Genomic DNA, 22,817 nt, shown 5'->3' with positions numbered 1-22,817 from the left:
TATGAAGTATATAGACATATCACAACCTTTCTTAAAGGTTGCAAAATCTTTTTACCCACTCAGCACACAGAGATACAAGCACTGCCTGATCTTCAGAAGTGGCAAGTGCCCCGTTGCACCCGCAAGACTCATTAGTAGCAAGTGTTGTTCAGCACCTGTAAAAATCACATTCTAATGAATTTCCCAAGGTCATGTGGAAAGTCAGGGAAAGAATCAGGAACGAATTGCTGTCCAGTGCTTTATCAACAAATTTAATTTTCAGGTGTCATCCATTTTTTTCCTGATACTATGGTCATTCAAGCTCGTATTTCACAGATGGACACCTTTTGCTCCAGGCATACACTACTTGATCTATTTTAGAAATCAAGCACAAGATCCTCAGATATGGCAAATCAACACACTCAGAATGCAGGATAATGGTATGCAGAGGTCACTTCTGAACTATTCAACACCACTGCCTACTGGAGGCTACTTCTGTGGGTGCCATGCACCCAGAACTAGGTTTTATAGTGCACCTTTGCCATTTCCCAGTGACAGCTCTTATTTCTCTGTAGGGAAAAACTCAAACCAAACCAACCAAACAAGCAAAACAACAAGAAGAAGGAAATAGTACAAGAACCTAGAGATCAGTGCTGAAACCTTAGGGGACAGATGGTACCAATGTTTGGTAGCAGTAGGACATTCTACCAAACACAATTTGCCCGCAAATGTAGTCTCTTCATCTAAAAGGGCATTCCAGCATATAAAACCAATTCAATGCTGCATTTTTACATACAACAAAAAGATTTTTCTTTTGCCCCCTGAGAGAAATATGAGGAGTCAGATGCTGTCCTGATTTATTAAGGTGAAATTGAAGTGATACAAATGTGGCAAAAATTTAGAAGGTTGCTAAGACCCTTAACAAAACACTTGAAAAGAGAATTACAGGTTCTTTGGACTGAAGATGCATGACAAAGCTTAATTGCAAAAGCAGTGCAAAACAGGCTGAAAGGAGCTCAAAGACAGCTATAAATAATTGTCAATTCTTTAAAAGTATTTTTCAGAATGCATTTACGGTTCTTCACAATCACTTCAGTATCTCTGGAAAAAAAATCTGAAGAAAAATGGCAAGGTATTGGCGAACAGAACTGGATTATTCATCTCTGGGGTAGAGTACATGAGTTTCTCCAAGATAGCAGGTTATTACACTAGGAGGAGGAGAAAGCTAACCTGAAAAATATCTCCTTCCTTTGAATATCCACAAGCGAACCCATCGCAGTAACATTAGCAGAAAAAAGAAGGGGTGGGAAGGATGTGCAAAGTATACATTAAATTCTGCCTTTGTGTGTTTCACAGAGATACAGGAACACAGGGGTTCACATTTCAAACAGGACTGGAAAGAAGCAGTCCTCGACAGCGTCCTTCTGAGCAACAGCACCCAGAAGACAGTGCTGACAGCAATTATGTCAGCAACTGGTCCTTTCACCCTGACAGACACATGAAGAGACCCATATGTCCAAACTGAAGGTTCTCTAAAGGAGAAATCTAAAATATGTTTTAATCATTCATATATAGAATACTTCAGGCTACAATCATTCTCAGCAAGAGATTTTCCTTAATACTTGTCTACATCTGTCAGCTCATGCTGATACATACCGTAGTTTTATTTTTATTGATTTTAAATTTTAACAATGTCACAACTTAATTCACAGATCTTTAGAAGAGACCAACAGTAACTAAACCATTGCAGCATCTTAATGAACCTACTTCACCAGAGACGAGAAGCACAATTAGTATATTCTTAACTAGTTTTTGTCATTTTATGCTTCATGCAATAGATGCTTTCTTCTACACCCCCCTCCTTTCACTGGAGAGGCAAATAGCTTGTATTTTCCCTTAATATGAGCAGCAGCTTCTATCTTCCAGGCTTATAATTTTCTATTCCTCTTTGCTGGAGGTTTTGTTTTTTTTCAGGTAATGGTGGTGGTTCATGGTGATTTGCTTTGGAGCCAATTCCACACTAAATATTGATGTGCAGCTTATTTAGGGACTAGTAAAAGAAAATTAAGGGTGAGGAGACTAGATTAACAAAACCGAAACAGTGCTGATGAAGAATGTAGACCAAAAAATGCCATCTGAAAAATTCTCCATGTTTTAATGAGAAATAGTTGTGTGCTTTTAAAATCATTTTGTAGCTATGGCTTCCAGTCATGAAAATATATGCAATCTCATAAAACGACTGATATTAGCATGCCTCTTCAAGTGCAAGTGAGTTGTCAATAAGACAATTAAGACAACATCAATAATACACACTGCATGTTATTATCTGCTATTTGAAATCTCAGCCTATACAAAGATCTCTGGAAACAAAGGGTACATCTGACATTGGCAAAAACACTCTCCCACAAGTGAAATATGTCATTCTGAATGTACACAATGGCACCACTACCTGTAAGGGTAAAAAAGAATTGCTTTTAAATACAATATAAATAACTCCTGGTAATGCAAAACCTGGCTCTAAAGAAGGAGCAGCTACAACAGGAAATTAGCAATCCTGTGCTTAAATCAATCACTTCTATCACATGATCCAAGTCAATAAAAGTACTGAATAAGTGCTATCATTGACCTTAATCAGCCAACAATCGGCACACAGGGATCAGAAACTCTAGTGAGGAAATCAGTTGTCCCAAGTACATTTTAGGGTTTGGGGGAACCACAGATGTGCAATCTCCCGTAATACATTTCTGTCCAAATCATACAACATTGTTAACAGGAGGGAGGAAGAAAGAACTGAGGCTAAATAAGCAAACTTCCAGCATACTTTTTCAGGTACAAAACTTAACAAATGCACGTGCACTCCCATTTCATTCCTCAAGAATACTCTACTTGGGACTTTCCATCCCCTATAACACACAAGATGTAGCTAAGCATACAATGAAAACAGTCTTCAATGATTTCACTTGGTGGAAATAGCCTATCTAGAAGTGAGGATGATGAAAATCGTGCTGCACAATGATTAATTTGGGCTTTAATCCTGATGTCCCATTTCATCTGAGGTTGTCGTTAAGCTCAAAAGGAGAAAGGACTACAGAACTGGCACCTAACATTTTTATTTATCCACCTCATAAGCTGAATGTGATTTCAGATTGAACAGAATAGATTTGCCTGTAACTAATGGACCAGATATATTCATACAATGTCCTTTTATTGATTTTACTTTCTTCTACCTATTGCTTGCATTTTCCTTTGAAAAACACGTAACTGCCATTACTGTAGATGTCCTTTACAATTATTATATCATTCACTGTTTCTTAACAAAAAATACATGCTTTGCCACAGTGTGCTTTCTAATGAAGGACTCCCCACTAGCCTAACTGAAGTCTAAACTGTTAGAACATACTGTACATTTGGGGAGAAACAGAAGAAAATTAGACCTCTTGGAACTGGTTTGGTTTTGAAACATGCATCTTTACAAATTTAATCAGAGAAAGAAATGGCTAAAGGACAGACTTCATTTTAGGCACTTTCTAAACAATAAGCCTATTTATGCAACTGATCACATAATGAATTTCTAGGCACTTTACAGAATGAAAAGCCTTTTGCACTGCAAAAGTCATGCTGCATGCAGCTTTCAAGTTTCAGAAAGTAAATATTCAAAGGGATGTAGCAACAAAAATGTTAAGTGTTTTTAACCTAGACTGTTTTGAAAATTTACACACATTTCTTCAATAACCACAAAAATTGTGCCATGTATCTACTAGGGATAAGTATGTGAAGAACTTCAAAATTGGTAAACCATGACAGTACACTCTTTTTTGTCCCTTCTTTTTCTTTTTTTTCCCCCTCCTCTTCCCACTTTTCCTTGATTTATATTTCAGTATTTCGTTCCCAAGTTACAATTATGCAAAATAAGATTTGTTTTGGGTGACTGTTTGGAATGTTTACAATTATTGAATACCATTTACTTAACTATCTTGAAACCGACTGATGTGTTGAATTAAAGAAGGTTCAACACTCAAGTTGCCTTCATACGCTCGTTTTTCAGCGTACTTCGCTGACAGCTGAGAAGAGCATTTTCATTTGTACAGTGGGCATGATGCTCCACCAGGCTGTATTGATGAAATACATGACTTTACAATCTTTTCACAAAAGGACAACTTGCTTTCATGGAATCAACATTCAATTTATCTGTCATAGTAGCCACCAGATGAATGAAGGTAGAGGTTAAAAATAAAACTGTAAAGCCATACCGTTATCTATAAAACGCATACTGAACTTAAGCTACAGCTTACAAAGTATGAGCCAATGATTCAGCTATCAGATTCAAATACATTTTAAAATAACCAAATGAGTTCATATGCAGGAGCAGCCTTCTGGGACATACAGATTTATGCACAGCCAGTTTTTGCCAGAGCAGTGATGATCGCAAGTTTTTCATCTCTTCAACACAACTAAGTCTAATGGCACAAGGGGTGAGGGTTTATAAAGTAGGAAGCACCTAGACATAAGTATATTTAACAGAGTAAAGCTTCCAGCAGAATCTCAGCCAGGTGCAGCCACTTTCATTAGCCAAGTCTGAGATTACTCCCATGCTGACTATCAAATCCTATGAAAATATTAATTATCCACATGCACCAGAGCAGTGCTCATCCACACACTTTGCCACTGCTGGACATCCTTCTCAGGATTTCAGAACTGTACATGTAATTACCAAAATTCTCTGACAACTTACACACATAAATATCCAAATGTATTTTGTGGATTTTAATTATTTTTTTAAAGTAGACTATGCTGTTAAATTTCCTGTTCAAAGGAAGCATTTAAATCATACAGGTTGGACAAGGCAGAAGACGTATTTCTGAAGCTTGCTGGAGAGAAGCCATGCTAGGACTTTTAGCCTTTTTGTTGTTGTTGGTTTTGTCTACTCAAATCTGATACTTAAAGTTGTACAGTCAGTAACAGTCAAAACCTCATTACCCAGTGGAACCCACTGCATATTTCCAACTGAAATTCTTAGGACAGTTTTGCATGCTCTGCCTTAACTGAACTTCTCAGGGTTTGGGTTTCTTTGATTGATTAAAGGCAAAGTTCAAACAAACCAATCAAATTCTCTATGTAAGGCAGCCATTCTTGGAGGACTTCAGTTCTTGGTAGTGGAAACTAACTCACAAATCTCAGAAGTCCCTTCCCGGATTGAAAGTGCAAATGCCGTTTAGGAGACTCCAGTATCACCGAAGCCAAGGCTGTCCCTTTGGTAATCAAAATCTAAAATAAAAGTGACCCAAATACTGCCTTGTCATAAATAAATCAAGTTCAGATACTTAATCAATTTGCATTTCTGTGTGGTAGAGCATTTCCATCATGGCTATCACTGTGGTAGCACAGCATTTAGTCGATATGGCATCTCTGCCTGCTACCATGAAGAGTTAGAAACTATATTGTCTGCAGGGGACAATCCGAGTGTTGGAGGGTGTCCTAGGCCTTGCCTGATGACCTGAAATTCAGAGGTTTGTTTCTGCTACAGAGAAGAGGATACCAGGTTGTGTCACTAAAAAAGAATGTATGTCATTATACCAGCCTTAGGGTTTTTAAGTAGGGAGAGTTTGAGATATCACAGGGACAACTGATGCTATGTCCACACAGAGCTCAAATCAGCACACAGCCCATGATGGGAGCAAAGCTGGCAATTCTTAAGGTTCTTTCTCAAGAAGAAGTCTTGGTTGCAGTGAACTTAATGGTAAAAGTTCCCACAATTGAACAGTGGCAAGATTTCCTGTTAGACTATGAAGCCAACAGTGAAAATAAAGGTATGGATATTACTCAATCACTTCTTACGCACTTCACTAAGGAGACAGTCTAGTCCTCCCTACTATTATCAGGGTTCACCTCAGGACAGAGACAGGATTCATCCTGGGCACATCTTTCTTTTCTTCATTTCTTCTAGTAGGTGAGCAGACATGGTGACATCTAGGGGCCTTCTCAGATTCTAGCTTCTCTTGGAGGGTCTGTCACACAGATGAAAACGGACTGCAGTTTGCTACATAACCTATGCTGTGCCCCAAGCTGCAGTAGCACTGCATGGTTTCATGTAAGTGACATGTCACAGTCGATAGCAAGTGTGTCAGCTCAGTGACAGGCACACAACATCAAGATTCTGCAGCCTCCACCTCTCAGGAAAAGCGTAAACAAGACTTGGTAGCAAGGAGAACAGAACAGGCATTTTATGGCTTTTGCCAGTGTTGTGATATGCAGCTGCTTTGGAAAAGTATTCCTGCAACTGAGAGTCAAATGTCACTCATGTTTCCACTGTGACTGTGAACATGGTACAGTGCATAAAAAACAAGTGCCAGTTAAACTATGTAACTCCTGAGCAGTGCCCTCCATTAAATGTAATTGCATTATCTGACAAATAATCAATGTTCAGATGACACTCAAGAGTCCTAGCTGCTAATCCTGGGCTAAAACTATCTGATATTTGCCTTCTTTCTGAAGTTTTATACTCTGCTCGTGGTTCAGTATCAGCCCCAAAGGCAAAGCAGAATCACAAATAAGGTCCTGGCTTCCAGTATGAATTTGCTAATAGTGTCATTAGCGAGATGAAGAACATAATCTGATTTTGGACAAAAGAGGACTCTTAGCCTTTGGTGGGCAAAATGACATGGCACCTTGTTTATATCATTACTTTGGATATTTACCATGTTAATTTTTCATTCTGTTAGGCTTAATTATTCAATATTTGGTATAGATCTCTTATTTTACCAGGAGTTCCAATGAGAAGGGAAAGTGCAGTGACTTTGATATCAAGGTCTGCAAAGAAAATTAAAATAGCAAATATTAGTTCAGAACAACCTGTGAGAGTGGAAAAGGAGGATGGCTCCAGTCTGAATGCATAGCAGATAGCATTCTCCTGGGATACAATAAAAGACTTTTCTGCTATCCTTTCTCTGCCTTCTTCCTCACTTGGGTCTCCAAGTCGGACCTTCCATGGCCCACAGCTCCTATGTGCCCAGCATTCCATCTCATCAGCATGGGAATAAGCAGCAGTAATCCAGCTCCTGCCTAAGTTGTGGCCACTCACTATACATTTGCTGTCATCATCTGTGTGCAGTGGCAGAAAACTCCTTAGAAGACATCCTCTGCCTTCAGCACTCTCTTCTATAGCCAGTAAAGGCCGAGGCAAGCTACCTTCACAGACCTGCTTCAGAGTCCCTGCTTTATTAGCTTCATAGCCAAGAGTGGCCATGGGCAATGGGAATGGCCTTGTCACTATGAGTGTCCCATATAGTTTTGCTATGGAAAGGAGATGGTGGAACAGTGCCAGACAAGATGACCTTTCCTACTCTTCACAAAGTAGCAAGGATCTTAATTAACATGAACACTATATTTGTTAATATTTAATACATCTTTTTCTAAATGTAATTCAAGACCATGGCTAAAGTATAAAAAGCAAGTAGTGTTAAAATAATTACTATGCGACCACACAGGACTTCTGAGATCAGAGATTATTGATGGAAGCAACAATAAAAACAATAAAATAAAAGAGGTCAAATGTCTCATTGCAGATTTTCAAAATACAGTAACTCCTAAATTTACAGAATTGTGACCAGAATTTTCACCAATTTGGCTTTTCCTAACTTTAGAGGATCCATTTCAGCAAAAATAATGCCACTGATGCCACACTAATTTAGGATCACATGCTACTACAGCAATGCTCAGTATAAAATCAACTGCAGTAGTATAGGTGGAGTCATAACACTGTGTCACTAAGGCTTTGCACTGAACAGCTTTAACTGACATTCTTTGCATATATTTGAACATCATGTTTATAAAATCTGAAAGAAGGCTCATGAAACAAATGATAAAAGAACCACAAACTGTTCACAGATGAAGGAACACACAATCCTCCTCTCAAACATGAAGAATTCCTAAAAGCTACAGAAACTTTTGTTAACACACAGCCTTCCTTAGAAAATTTAAACACGTAAACAACAGGAAGTACTGAACTAAGGTACTATTCAGCAATGATAATATATATTCTCCTTGTGCACTTGCCAAACTCTGCATACACCTGCCCATAGAAAGATGGGGTGCCTGTGCCCAGGCAGTAAGCATTTCAGTATGGACTTCAACTGGGGAGCAGCAAGCTCTAATAGAATAATGGATACCTGGGCTACCTAATCGAAGGGATCAAGTGTTGGCAATATTGTTGATAATAAATTAATATGTTAGAAGAGCTTTGTTCACATAGATGTCCAGCAATGATTGGGCTAAATAAGGACTGAAGATTGTTTTGAATTAATGTTGTTCACATTTAAATACAAATTATCTTAGTAGGGTTTTGCATATTGATTGTGCACTGCTGTTAAGTCTTCTTATTTCTATAGAAATAAATGATGCCTCTCAACATATAAAAGCTGTCCTAGTACTAAATAATGATCTCAACAGGGGGCAAATCCTAAATGGAAGTAACTGGGGGGGGACTAAATTCTACACTATACAAGTAAAGGGTCAAGAAACACCTAGGACCCAGAACAAGGTACAAATGGCTTCAAGCCTAGCAGAACATTCAGTTTAATGAAGATAACTTCCATTTTACACAGATGATGATTTCTGAACAAATCTATACAAAACGACACATATACATCCTAAGAGAGGATAGAAATAGTTCAAAGGGCAGCTCTCCCCCTATTCTTTAGCCAATCTCATATTTCAAGTGAGAGGAGATTAAGAAAGGAGGAAAAGTTGTCTTCAAATCCAGCATGAACAGGCATGTGCAATACACCTTCTTGCTTTATCTGCCATCCCCATTTCTCCTGACAACATTACCCTATCACTGTAACAACCCACAGAGAGACCTGGAGAAAATGTTTGGTAGTCAGACTCCTGCTCTGGTACATGTAGCTGGAAACATACTGAAAGCCAGCACTTCTCCTTAACTTATCTTTATTTTGCTCTACTCCATCACCATCATTAGAGAGAAAGATGGAAAGATTATTGGCACTTTATAAAAACAACAAAACAAACAAAACTAAAAAAAAAGGAGAAAGAAAAGTAGTGAACTATAAAAATGATACCATGATTATTTATTTTTACATAATCAAACATTCGTGTCAGAGAAAAATAATTACACCAAAAAAATAAAAGTACAATTAGTAAAAGATATATGATGTGTTACAATGATAAACAATAAAACCTGTCTGAGGCCTTATTTGTAAATCTGTGTTTTTAAAGGAGCAACATGTATTTTATTTGACTCAAATATATGAAACACGTCTTCAAAAGCCCAGCCTCCCAGCAGAAAATCTTGTCAAAGCAAAGCATACCCAGAAAAATAGTCCCTGTCTGATTAAAAACATTGATACCCTCTGAAAAAGGTACATGGACAAATGTTGTGCAGTTGCAGAACACGGACCAGCCAAACTGTTTTTACAAAGGCATCAAATCTACTTTAGATGTTTCTATCAACTAGAGAGCAGAGGACTGGAAACAGTGTTATGTTACAGACTACACATGTGTAAACAGTTTTCAAATCCAACTATTTTTCATTAAAAATGTAAATCATAATCTGCAATCATTTTTCCCAATGTCACAGGAAGTCTGCACGATAATTCATTTCTCTCCGTAACAGAAGTTACCTCATCCAGTACAAGTTATGTCTAACTTCATAGTGGACATGAATTCAGCACAGAAGTTGTATTCAGTGAGTAAAAGGTTAATAGTGTGAGGTCACTGAGTTAGCATTGTGATGTGTGAAATAGCCAGTCAACAGCTGGTGTCCAATAGAGGCTGGGAAATCATATTTATAAAGCAGCAATTTTTTTGTCTGTGTGGTGATGACTGCAACTAGAAGCAAGCTAAATGTGACTGAGCCAGCTCACACCTGAAGACAAGATACTGAATCATTGACAGCTATGGACACAGTCACTACAATATTCACCAAGGTCTTCAATTAGTGAACTCAGTGGAGAATGTTAATCATAAAAGCACTGAAAAAGTATTTGCAAGCTTTCTCTAAAAGAAAGGCTTTAATTTTTCAAAGGGTTCCCATTTTTCAAGGGTCCCCATTTCTCATTTCAATGATGGGTTCACAGTGGCAGCACAAGAAAAGGAGAAGGAAGGAAGCTCTGAGTGCTTGTCCAATACCCCTCTGTTGGTAGTGGCAGAAGCCTTCTGGAAAGCTGCAATGACTCCTCCAACTACCTGAGTCCACACATTTGTAAAGCAGCCATCAATAGCCACAAATTTAGGCCATCTCCACAACAGCCCTTTGCCACTTGACACTGTAGAGCAAAACAAATTAAAATCCAACCTAACTCAACACCTATCACAAACACCTATCCAGAAAGGATTTAAGAGTTTTCATGCAAAGGGCAACCATCTGCCAATATTTTACTCCTAGGGTTTTACTACGGTTAACTCACCAAGGATCTGATTTTACATGGGTGCCAGCAGCTGTAGAGGTATATAAGGTTTGCAGGCATATCCCCAAACCCACCTCAGCTGTAGGAAGAAAATTCACAGCATTGCTCATCAGAGAACAGCTCAGACCAGTTCTAAATGGTTGGCTCTTTAACCCAGCTTCAACAGGCGTTTACACACAGGTCTGAGCTCAAACCTGCGCGAGTCAACTACAAGGTTCCCATGATTTCCATGGACTTTGAACGAGCCACTAAGAAACATTCAGGCTACCATTTTTTATATTATGTGACAGAAGGCAGTAGTAGTCTATATAACTTGCAAGTACATATAAAAAATACAGTAAAATTTTAAGACCAAATTACAGAAACACCATTGATATAGCTTAGGTCCTGTAAAAATCAAAGTTGCACAAGAAATTGAAGACCAATAAAAATGTTTCCACGATTCTTTTTTTTAATCCCACTGAAAACAATTTCTCGTTGTAAACATTTTTGCTAGCCAAGCACTGCAGCATTGTGCAACTGCATGACAGCCAAAGAGAACTGATGAAAAGCTGACTAGATTGATTTCATTTTTCCAACCGGAGTGAAATACGTAAAAGGAAATAACAAAATGGTGAAGTTATTTATATATATAAAAAATACTCACATTTAATACATTTACATGGAAACTGCACAGCCAAGGGCAGCCACTTTTAAAAGACATTCCCCTCAAGTCAGGACAGAAATTAAGGCAACAGTGGGTTTCCCTTTTCCCCTCCTTTGGGAACTGCAGGAACACTGTCTCTGCTGAAGGAGTCAGATCTGAGCCTGCCTAAACTCTGTATCACCCATTCTCTCTCCCCACTGTGACCTCCCAGGTTTCTGTGAAGTCTGGCAGGGGGTTACTACTGGAACTCAGAGCTATATTTATTCCCTTGGCTCCCATCCATTACTGTTGCAGAGCAGCCAGAAGGGGAACCAACCAATACAGCATGGGATCTGCCAGAGTTTTGCTGCCAGAGAAGTTAAGAATGAAAGACAGAAGCTATCAAAATGAGTAGCTCTAAGAAAAGAAGAGTTTCCATCCTTTGCAGATGCCCCTCCTACAGATTAAGACATTTTTTCTCTCCTTTTAAAAAAAAAAAAATCCCAATAAAGAAACCTGCCAGTTCCACAGGTCTTTTACATCTCACATCAGTTTGTTCATGAGAGAAGGGGCACTAGCAGTGCAGTATCCCTTGCATCTTCAAGGTATTTGTTGGCATTTCTCACTGCCTCACAGCACTACCAGAGAGCCATCCACAAGCTCAGTGCAGTATGCAAATCCAAGGGCACTTGCAGTAAAAGGATCTAAGCCTGTACCTGTTGCCTCTCCTACAGATAGGCACTCAGTGCTCAGGGGGATATAGGAATCAGTTAATCAGTTCTGTTCAAGCATATAATCCATTGAACAAGATAATGGCAAGAGAGCTCCATTCCGAGATGAAAATTCTTTGGATTATCAAGATGCACCCCATCACCTCAATAATAATTGTTTTGTGAACATTACAACAAAGGTAGAGAGCCAAGTAAGAAACAGTTTTTCCATACCACAAATACTTCAAAAAATTCAGAATTTCCTCTCATTGCCCACCAGGACTAACCTGATACCTTTTGCAACTTTTCAAAAGAAAAAGCCAGCAAAACAACATTAAGAATATGAATGCTCTCACCACATCACACACAGGAGCTCAGCATGCAGGACTGCTGCAACACAGGCAAGGCAGACTCAGTCCCTCACATCACACGTAAGTGGCCAAGCCAAGAGGCAGTCCTCTTCTGACCCACTGAATAATTAAATGATTACTTAAATTGGAATAACCTGAAGCAGGAACTTGAAAAGACTCACCCTGGAAGAGCCAAAACGTGGTTATTAAAACACTCACCTGGGATGTGAGAAACTTGATTTGAAGAAGCTGATTCAAATCAGGTATGAGAAGAACAATCTGAATCCAGCTCTCCAGTGACCCAGGTGCATTTCATAATCACCAAGCCATAATGAAGTGCAGGGATGCAACTCTCTCATTTTGAGCATAAATTCAATTGTGGACCTTAAAAATTCTTCGAAGATGCAGCATGTTGTTGCAAACTAATGAACTGGCATTTTTCAACTGAAATGAGAAAACTGCAGCTAGTCCTGGCCAGAAACTATACTTCTATATTTGGAAAGCACCTAGCATGCCAAAGACACTACCAAAACAAGCAGTGGATTGAAATTCTAATCCAGAAGTGGTTGTGATTTCCTTCTGCTCATTTATCTAATAACACGCCCATTTATTGCATACATAGGCATATAGCTTTGTGTATTCAGGTAAAAGAAAGATGCTTGAACGTAAGTTCAAAGATATTTAAAATATCTGAGGTATTTTGGAAGAAGTTTTCTAGCAAAAATATAGTAGAGAGTGGTTAGAGCAGGAGAGTTTTGTTAGTGGATGTTACAGTACTAATAAAGATGTTGGGTTATCTCCTACTAGTTATTTTATTAGCCCTAAGAGATATTACACTACTGTGGCAAAATTTCAATGAATGAATGAAGAATAGATACATTAAAAAGGTAATAAATAGTCATTTTATTATACATTTCGGGTTTTGGTAGCCTATAACCTTTACATTTTTTAACCTAAACAGTTTTATTTCTTTTTGGATGTGAAATAATGAAACAAGAAGTTTAATCAGGACCTCCTCCTGAGAACATCAGGCTTTGCATTGAAGTTTACAAACAGTTGAGTTATACAATGTATTTGCAGCAAACCTAGAAATCACATGAGAGACTCACCTGGTATGGGAGGTAATCTTTGCCTTTCTGAATCAGTCCTACCTCAGATGAACTAAGAGTAGAACTAGATGCTAGAAATCACATCAAAATCGGTCAAAATTTTGCTAACCTTTATTCACTTTCCTCTGAGACACATCATTTCCTCCAAAATGTGGGATACGGTCCAACAAAACAAAGGTCCAGTGAAAAGCTACTTGTAGCAGCAGTTTCAGAACTAGTGCTGCTTTCTAACACCTAGTCAACCCTCAACCTCCAGCACATGGACTGAAACCAATGAAAACAGTCACGCAAACCCTCGAGAAAGAAAAATAAGAGGAAAAATAAAATAACAACAAAAAATTTTAATTACATAAAAATATATAAAGAGGAGAGAGCTTGTCTACATGTAGGGGCTTTTTTCAGAACCGCTTCAAGACTGATATAGTTGAACCAGAGCAAATACTAATCAAAACCCCTTGGCCACTAGAGTAGTGCTTCTTCTGTCAATTATAAACCAATGCCTGACAAGTTAAATTTGCTCCCTAATTCACTTGATCAACACTTCCCTGCCATATCCCTTGAGTAAAATTAGTAAAAGCCCCAAAATGCTTCACTGCCCCAAATTTTAGTATTTCTGTGGAACCTTGGAGGAAATACACATACAGATCTAGAGAGCCAATGTTGACAAACATACATGAAACTAAACTGATACCCATCTATATGGCACTATCAAAAGCAATGTTAGGAAACTGACTTCCAGCCCACCATGTTAGCCTTTGCTAATAGAAACCTGACTTTACACCTCCTTGCTTTCTTCACCCAAGCTCTCACATGCTCTTTCGCAAGAAACAAATCTAGGCTTCCCTTGAACTCGTTTATCCTTTCCTTGCTTCTAATTTGTTCCATATGTTTATTATCTTCTGCATGAAGTAATTCTGCCTGAGTTTCCTTTTTACCCATGCCTTTCTAAATTTTAGATTAAAGGGACCTATCTATATCTACCATTGATATTTGTTACAAGACTGATGTTAGCAACGTCTGCATAAATCTATAAAGACCAGCTTATTATAGCGAAATAAAACAGTGTCAATACAATATGCTATCACTTTAAAAAAAAATAGAATATGGAAGGCCAGCCTGGCAAACTAGCACAGTGCTATCATGTGAGTTACCAGGGCTAATTCCCAGATCAGCAGGGGCCAGGACTACAGAGGAAGCAATACACATAGCCCTGTTGTAGCCAAGTAGACTGTAGTACTTGATAGCAACCCCTCTGTAGCACTGACAAGCTCAACAGGGCTCCCATCCTCTTCACAAAGAACCACAGTGACTGCAGCAGAATATTCCAAAGGCATAAAAATGGAGGAAAAGTTTGTAACAGCAGTTATTGCAGTTAAAAACAAACAAACAACAACATAATACTACTGTAACAAAATTTGCATGAAGGCTGAAACAAGCTTATTGGAAAAGGAAAAATCAGGACTGCCATTTACCCCTTTGCACCATGATACCCTGGCCCGTTTGCAGGTGTCAGCAAGGAAGGCTCCCCTGTACACCCCTGGCTGCCCAAGGCAGAGCACGGTCCATGGGCAGCACACATCCCCACAGCCAACTTTCCCTGCACCGCTACACAGGCCATGGGGATGAAAGTCAGCCCATGCTCTCCTTTTTCTGCCCACCCTCCTGCTTCTCCTGTACACAAAACTAAGACGGGGCCAAAATTTCCCAAGTAGCCTTTCTCTGGCAAGCGCTCACTCTCTCTGGAAGCCTGAGCTGCTTATACTGCTGGACAGTTTAATACTAATGCATCAAAAATGAGCAGCCACTTTGAAGAAGCTAGCCCTGTTGCCTGCCCCATGCTATGGGAGTGCTATCCAAGCCATGTTCATTACTTCAGGCACTGCTACCTGCACAACTCTCTGTTAATGTCCTACCATGACAGGCAGTGCTGCTATTTTCATAATATGATGAATACTTGGAAGCAATTACTGATTTTTGCTTATATGGTTGCATGAATCTTGACTACTGCAATGCACAATGGAGAAAAGATCAGATAGTAAGGCTGCTCTGGTTATTTTAGTTCTCTTTTTTTTTTTCTCATCTGTGTTTAAAAGACAGTCATATTATAACAAAACTGTTTGTCTTTAATATAGTTCAACTTGACCTGATGAACCCATCTCTTTAGAAAACAATCTCACCACAGAGTATTTAGATTAAGACCTCTAAAAAACAATAACTTCAAAATACTTTCAAGGCCCTATCTTTTAATTTTTTTTTTAAAACACAGACAACTAGTATAATTACTCCTCTACAGTTCTTTTGCTTTTTTGATGCATCTGGTTATCTAGTAAGATGCACCTGAAAATTAGAGCACATTTAAATAAAAGGGAAAGGTGCCAAATTTGGAATACCAGAAGAATCTTCCCTCTGGGAGCATGTTTTGTCACAGCATTGGTCCAGTTGGGCAGAGGCAACCCAAATCTCTCCTTGCTACATTATTCCCATGCCTCTTTCCTGACCTGGATCTCTGCTACCCCCAAAAAGATGCTTCAAATCTCTCATTCATTGCTTCATTGCTTAACCTGCCAATAGGAGTGAAAATGTCACAGTAATTACTGTGATCCACTCAGGTTTAGACAGACGCTACTCAGTTATTTCACAGTAAGCAACAAACATCCATCAGATCATTATAATTTTTACTTGGTTCTATCCAAGATGAGATTCTGATCAGCGACAGCAACTCAGTCGCTAAGAGTTCATACTCTGTATTCAACCTCACAACTGGACCTAGAACTGCGTGTCTGTACAGTAACCCTAAGATTATCCCATTAACCATCTCAGAATTATTTTACTTCTATGTATTTTCTTTCAATAGCTCATCCTTTTTTCCCTGCTCTGCGAACATCTGTGCCTGGAGTATCTTCACTACAGAAATTTGGATTTCCATCTACAGTCGCAGAAATAAGTTTCTCCCTGTTTCTATAAAAGAAAGAATGTGTATTCTATTTTTTAATTTATGTTCTCCTTCCCTGAATCCAAATTGCTTGCACCTCTGAAACAGGCACACAAAATCACTCAGAAAAGGTGGGACAAAGCATAAGGCAAAAAAAAATGCAAGGTGTGAATGAGAGGACAGAAAAATGGCTCTTCAACTTCGTGCTGCTTTTAGCATTTTGAAGAGCTGGTATACATCTATTCAGGTATCTGAGAAAAAGTCAGATATTCAAAATTAAATTTACTTACAAATGCTATTAAAACCCAGTAAATCAGAAGATACTCAAGATGTGCGATTGTCCTCATTCAAACCAGAAAAATAAATGTGTGGCTTTCTTTCCCATTTTTATAAAGTTCATAGAAATTCATGCACATTTTTAAATGCCTTTTTGTTTTGGTTTGGTTTAGCCAAGGCACTCTAAAAACACCTGTGTAATTCAAAGTCAACTTCAAGCAAAAAATCAACATTTGAAAAAATTACTTCTGATTTTCCTACACTTGATGCAACTTCTGCTTCTCAGGGAATAAGCATCCCATTTAATGGACTAGTGGATTTTCTACGTCTGTTCTAATGCAAATCTTTCTGGTCACCTAAGGCTCCCATGGTGGGTAAACAGCCTAATGTGTCAGCTTTCCGTACTGAAGATTACAATTTCTGATCTCAGCACTGTCTTCATTGCTGCAAGCAAAACAGTGGTACTGATGTTGCAACTTACAGGCTACTCTCCTCTGATAATGAATGGGTTGGGTTATTGGCCTCTAGCATAGACAAAAATATGACAATCAGCCTCTTCATTATATAAAAGTCTACAGTGAAGACAGTGCCAGACAACTTGCTAAGTATTAGAGCTCAAATATGTTCAGAAGTCAAAAAGCCTGGAGAACAATTCCTTTTTCTTCTTTCCAATTGATAAAGTCATAGTCAATTTCTTGCAAGTGTTTTAATACAGTATTTCTATCACAGCAACTTGTATCTTCAGGAACTCATTTGTAAAACACAGCTTTAACATGCAAATATTTTAATACATTCCCTGAAAGTGCAATAGAGAGACTAACCTATCTTACAACTGCAGTTGTTAATCGTCATCACAAGCAAATGAAAACAAAGTTTAAGCCACTGACACTTTGAAAAAAAAAATAAATAAACCATATTAAATCTCATTTACCTGCAATGACAGAAATTCAAAGTCATAAGCAAAATCTGAAGGCAGAGCTTATGTGAGAAAGTGCACCCAGTCGCAAGGTTTAGCATCTGCACCAAGACTCCCTTCTACTGCACATTCTGAAACAGCAACCGGTTCTCTAAGCACTTGTTACCAACCCGGAGACGTTTTCTTTCTGCAACATTGTGAAAACTTTAAACAACTCATTTACGATTCTTTTCTTCGGTAAATTAAGTACAAATCCACTAGAAGACAAATTAAAAATAAAACTTTTTTTTTTTTTTTACAAGGATAGCCAAAAGGGGAAAACAGAACAGACGAGGACAAACATCTCAAGCTATTTACAAATAGTTTTATAATGACTAGAAATCATAGAGCCCTCTTTAGCTGTCTGAAAAAAAATAAACACAGAACAAAATAAAACAAAAAAGCCACCCAACCCTAAACAAGAAAAAAAAAAACCCAACCCACCACAAACAAACAAACCAAACCCCATCATCTATTGATTAAACACAGGGCCTGATTTTCAAAGCTGTTGAGCACCCACAACTCCTCAAGTCAGTGGAAGTGACGAGTGCTCAGCAGCTCTACAAATAAGGCCCAAACTGTACAGGGGTCTACTAGCAGAAGTGCTATTTAGGGAGGGGGTTTTGTTGCAGAAACTAGAAGGTTCCGAGTAATCTGTCAAAGAAATGCTGATACATTCATGAGTCGCAAAGCTAGCTTGCTCTCATCTATGGGAAAAAAGTTAATTCATAGGGCTCATAGGGCTTGCATTTGTCAAGGAGCAGGACGTCAATGCTATCATTATCAGGCAAATCAGCCAGGCGTTTAATGCTAGAATCAGGAGACATTTGCTCTCCACTATCAGAATGACATCATAACTAAAACAGCCTTCAGAGAGGGGGGAGAACCAGGGCAAGGCTTGGGCTGCACGCAGACTTTGCACTTCTGCTCGGCTCGCCCCATTGATTGCTGCTCCCCTTCCTCAGGAGGCGATGCTTGCAGCTGCCTTCACGCCACAACTTTGTCCTCGCAGCATCTGAAACACCAGCATCTGATTTTACAAAATACTTCTAAACCTCCCCGATCCCAAACTGCGAGATTCTAAGCCAGTCACTCAGTGAAGAGGGGATGGGTTTTGCATGTAACCTACAAATTCACTCTAAAAATTCCTGGCAATTTAATTCCATCAAATGGGACACATGCACGCACATTAAAAAAACCAGTTGCCTCTGTGATTTAAGAAGTAACAGCTCAGTTAACCAAGTCAATTTTTAAGCATACACAAACACATACACACACAATCTTTGAATACACTTAAGTATTAGAGATGAACTGTTCGATGATCAGAAACGTAACAGCAACGCACATTTTCTTTCCACAGTAGCTGTAATTAAACAACTCAAACAGCACAGATTGCAAACTATTATTTTCTTTTAAAATATCACTACAGGTATAGGCAGGGTTCAAAAGCCTCACCTTGTGTAAGAACTGTGAGGGGAAAAAGTTATGAAAGCAGACAGAAAACCTAAAATCCCTCAGGCTACAAAAAAATCCCGCTATTGAGAAATAACCCAAGAGACCACATAGGGAATGTACAGCTTTCAGAAGCACTTCTCATCTTATTTGCACTTAACCTATTGACGTACTTATGCAGGTCACTTACTTTTCAGCTATGTTTGAACCCTTTACAATCATGCAGATCGCCGCAGTTTTCACTTGGGCTTTTGGTTTTTTGGTTTTGTTTGGTTTTTTGCAAACAAGTTTCATTTAAAAAAGATCCAATTATGCAAATCTGCTCCCGGATAGGTAGTGAATATTCAATATGACGGTGATACTGTAATAGTTCAATGCAACGCACTGTACTGGACAGATTTATGAGGCAACGTCACTACTACGCTCTGGTCCTCGCTGAAGCATCTTGAAGTTAATTAAAGCTGCAATGTCCACTTTTCCAGCCACCCTCCTTATTCAGGTTTACTATTTCAACATCAAACCAGCAAGGGGTCCTCCCCCTCTCTCCGTACATTTAAGCAGCCTTCCACAGTCAATGAACAATGAACAAAGATTTGAGTGGGGGGGAGGGGGGGAGAAAAGAATCTCCACAGGAATAATCAAATCCGGTTTAAATAAGTAAAAATATAGTTTCTAATATTATACTAGAAAAGAAAACATTCTTCTCCAAGCAAACGTGCAGAGGCGCTTAGCCAACCCCTTCAGAAAGGGTCTAAAAGAAGCCAGTCCTTTTTATTTCGAGCAGTGAATGAGCCCAAACAAGGCTTCTAAACTTAATTATGACACTTAAAATAGTCTTTTTCCACATAAGCGGGGAGGCTCGCCGCTGCTATCTCTATCAACCGGTCAAATCAGCTCAGCAAACACGGCCCCTGTTGGATTTATTTTAAACTGCACGGGGCGGGGGGGGGGGGGGGGGGGGGGGCGGCGGCGAGGGGGGGCTGGGGGGGGGCACAGCCCCGCCGAGCGCTCCAGCCGCGGGCGGCCGGGCAGCCGCGCCCGTCCCGCCGGGCCCGCGCCCACCCCTCCACCCTGCCCCGCGCCCGCGGAGGGCCCCCGCTTCCCGGCCCGCTGGTGCCTTAAGTGAAAACGAAGGGATCCGACAAATCGCGCCTCCGCCTCGACTCTGAATCAGACACAGCCATATCCGCCGCACGCACCCCGAAACAATGCCCGCCGCGCAGGCAGGCGGCGGCCGGAGCCCTCCCTGCCGCGCCCGCCCCGGACGCCGGTACCCACGGCCCGCGCGGAGCTCCGCGCAGGCGGACCAAGACCCCTGCCCAACCGCCGCGGCGAGGGACGCCGGCAAGTAACTTTTCGGATGGAGTCCGTGCGAGCCGCCCCGCGGGAGCCGCAGACCCTCCGAAAAAAAAGCATAAATCTTCTCGACCCTTTATTTCGCGTTGAAGTTCACAGGCGGCACCGCTCCCCTCAGCCCCTCTCCCCTCTCACACACACATATTAATTATTTGCAAAACTGCAACAGATGGGCGCATTAAAATCTGGATTCTTTCCTACACAGCATCAAAGAATCTCTCCTACACCCCACCCCACCCCCCCACCTCTCCCCGTTAATCCCGCCACCGGCCCGGTGCCCCCCTCCTCCCCGACACCCAACCCCGCGCAGCCCCCGCACAGGAGAGCGAGGCCGCTGCCCCACGCAGGCAGCAGCACCTCCGCGCCCGCGCACAGCGCGCCGCCGGGAAGAGGATGCTCCCCCCCACCCCCGGGGATTGCCATTTAAGTTTCCTCCTTAACCTGTTACTTTCTCCGGGCGCTGACAAAAGCCCCGGCGGCGGGCTGGCAGGTGCCTCCCCGCTCCCCGCGGCGCTGCCGGGCGCGCTCCGCTCCCCCCGAAAGGGCTGAGACCTGGCCTGACATTTAGTGCCTACTTGAATGTCACAACGCTCCTCGCAGCATTATGCACGGCTCCTATTCATAAGAGGTCGATTAGAGCACAAAATGGCAGGTCTCTTAGGCACTTGAATCTCACAAGTTTGACACATGGTATGCATCAGCTAACTTTGATTAAAAAAAAAAAAAAAAAAAGAAGGGGGGAGTTTACAAATTACACCACGATTAGCCGGGATCCTACGGGGGAAGGGAGAGAGGAAAGGAGGGGGGGCGCGTTTAAAGTCACTTCAGCAAAGTTTGCTCCGCATCAACCCTTTAAAACAAAAAGTTTCTGGCCAAGTTAAGGGCAGGGTCGGCGCGGGCTGGGGCCAACGGGCAGCCCCCGGGCAGCGTCGCGCCCGCCGCCGGCACTCGCCTCCCCTCGCCTCGCCTCGCTCGCCCGCCCGCTCCTTTTTTTGTAAAGTAACGGTTTTAAAAGAAACGAGAAAGAGGAAAAACGTAGGGTTTTCTTCAGGCTAAGTTCTATAGCGCCATTCAATGGCTTCTCCGCTCCTTTCATTATTTTCTGCTTTTCCCCTGACAGCCCTGCTTGCAAACGTCACTGCTATGGATATTTAATTATACTGTATTTTTTTTAATCACGGTGGAAAACGCAGGCCCCATTGCGATGATTAAAAAGAAATAAAAAAATAAAACATACTCCGGACTGACTTTGGAGCCTCTTTGATGGCTCACGGGAGCCTCCCGGATCCTCAAAAACCCCCTTTTTTACCTTTGTCTTTCTTACCTTAAAATTTAAAGCAAAGCGTAGAAGAAACTCCCGCACGTAAACGGAGCGTTGTAAAAGATTGTGTTCAATGAATAATGAAGCATGTCCACATGATTGACTTGATCATTTTCTTGTGCGGAGGGGGAAAAGTGCGGCGCGGGGCTGCCGCGGCCGCCCGCTCCGGGTAGCCCTCCCAACTGCTTCCAGCACATCCCGAGCAAAGAGCGCTTTATTTTAATCTGTCTCTTTTCAGAATAACCCCCTTCATTGATACTGATCACCCAACATCACAAGACATCCCCATCTCTCAGCGTGGACTCCCCCTATCTGGTAGGTGAAATGCATTGTACCATTAAAAAAGCACTCCATTGTCGTCTTGGCATAATTCACAGCAACTAGATAGGTCTTGCGGCATTTAGCTTTGATGAGCCAAAAGCTGAACCCTTGATATAATAATCTACAAAGAATGGTCTGTGATCGTCCATTTTTTCTCCCTGTCTAGCAACTAAGAAACCATTTAACACGGCGCAGCTTGGTCGTGACCTTGAGCCCGTGTAAACACCCCGAGGAGCCCGCGCCGCTCCGCAGCCCCCCGGCCAGCGCCGCTGCCCGCACCCCGCGCAGCCCCCGCGCCCGCGCAACCCCCGCGCCCGCGCCCCGCCGCCCCTGCCCGCGCCCCGCCAGCCCCCGCCGGGCCCCCGGGGGCAGCGCCGGGCTCCACAAAGCGCCCTGCTTACCTGCTCCCGAAACTATGCAAAGTCTGTTTCTCCTAGAAAAAAAAACTCCCGGGGAAACCTTGGTGGACCGGGGGACCGGAGCATCAGTCACCGCTCCGGCGTTTAAGAGAAGTAATCAGCGATAAAGTGACGTTGATCTGCACTGTAACCTTGTGGCGTATTTAATGTAAATAAGCCAGTTATGTTGCCAATCGCATGCATACAAACACATAAAGGTCCTCAGCGTTGCATTTTGATTCTTTCCATTAGAGCCGACTTTATTTACATACACTATTTAGGGGATCATGATAATTCTAAAACAATACTAGTGCCAAATGATTATGAAAATATGATTTTAATTAATCACGTAGTAGGCAAGGAAATTAGCATACGGTAATTAAACTTAGAGAAAAACGTCATGGAGGTTCTCTGCCTTATGGGTTCGGAATAATCATTAAACGATGGGTTTTCAGGACTTAATTATCAAACAAATAACTTTTTTAAAGCAACTTTACAAGGTTTATCCGCAGGGCAACGATTTAGTAAATAATATATAACCAAGCAAACAAGGTGCAAATGTGACTGGTGAAATAGGTTGTGTTTCTACAAAGCAGAAAGGGGGGGGGGGAG

General features: G+C 41.0%; 1 protein-coding gene across 11 annotated transcripts in view; it reads right to left on the bottom strand.

Annotated features, from left to right (window-relative positions):
- Positions 1–22,297, bottom strand: part of ZNF536 (zinc finger protein 536) — a 361,198-nt gene extending 338,901 nt beyond the window's left edge. For 7 of the 11 annotated variants that reach the window (XM_068150622.1, XM_068150624.1, XM_068150623.1 and 4 more), the window contains exon 1: positions 21,490–22,065. The gene's annotated coding sequence lies outside the window, so the exon portion shown is untranslated. Of the gene's footprint in view, positions 1–18,999; positions 19,325–20,606; positions 21,026–21,489; positions 22,066–22,208 lie in introns of those variants that run through there. The other 4 variants (XM_068150625.1, XM_068150626.1, XM_068150628.1 and 1 more) reach the window with 3 other exon arrangements.
- Between the last annotated feature and the right edge of the window lie 520 nt (positions 22,298–22,817).

The sequence above is a fragment of the Melanerpes formicivorus genome, unplaced genomic scaffold (genome assembly GCF_026170545.1).
Source record: "Melanerpes formicivorus ecotype bairdi unplaced genomic scaffold, bMelFor1.0.p_v2 SCAF_20, whole genome shotgun sequence".
NCBI lineage: Eukaryota > Metazoa > Chordata > Aves > Piciformes > Picidae > Melanerpes > Melanerpes formicivorus.
This window is presented reverse-complemented; position numbering and strand designations above follow the sequence as displayed.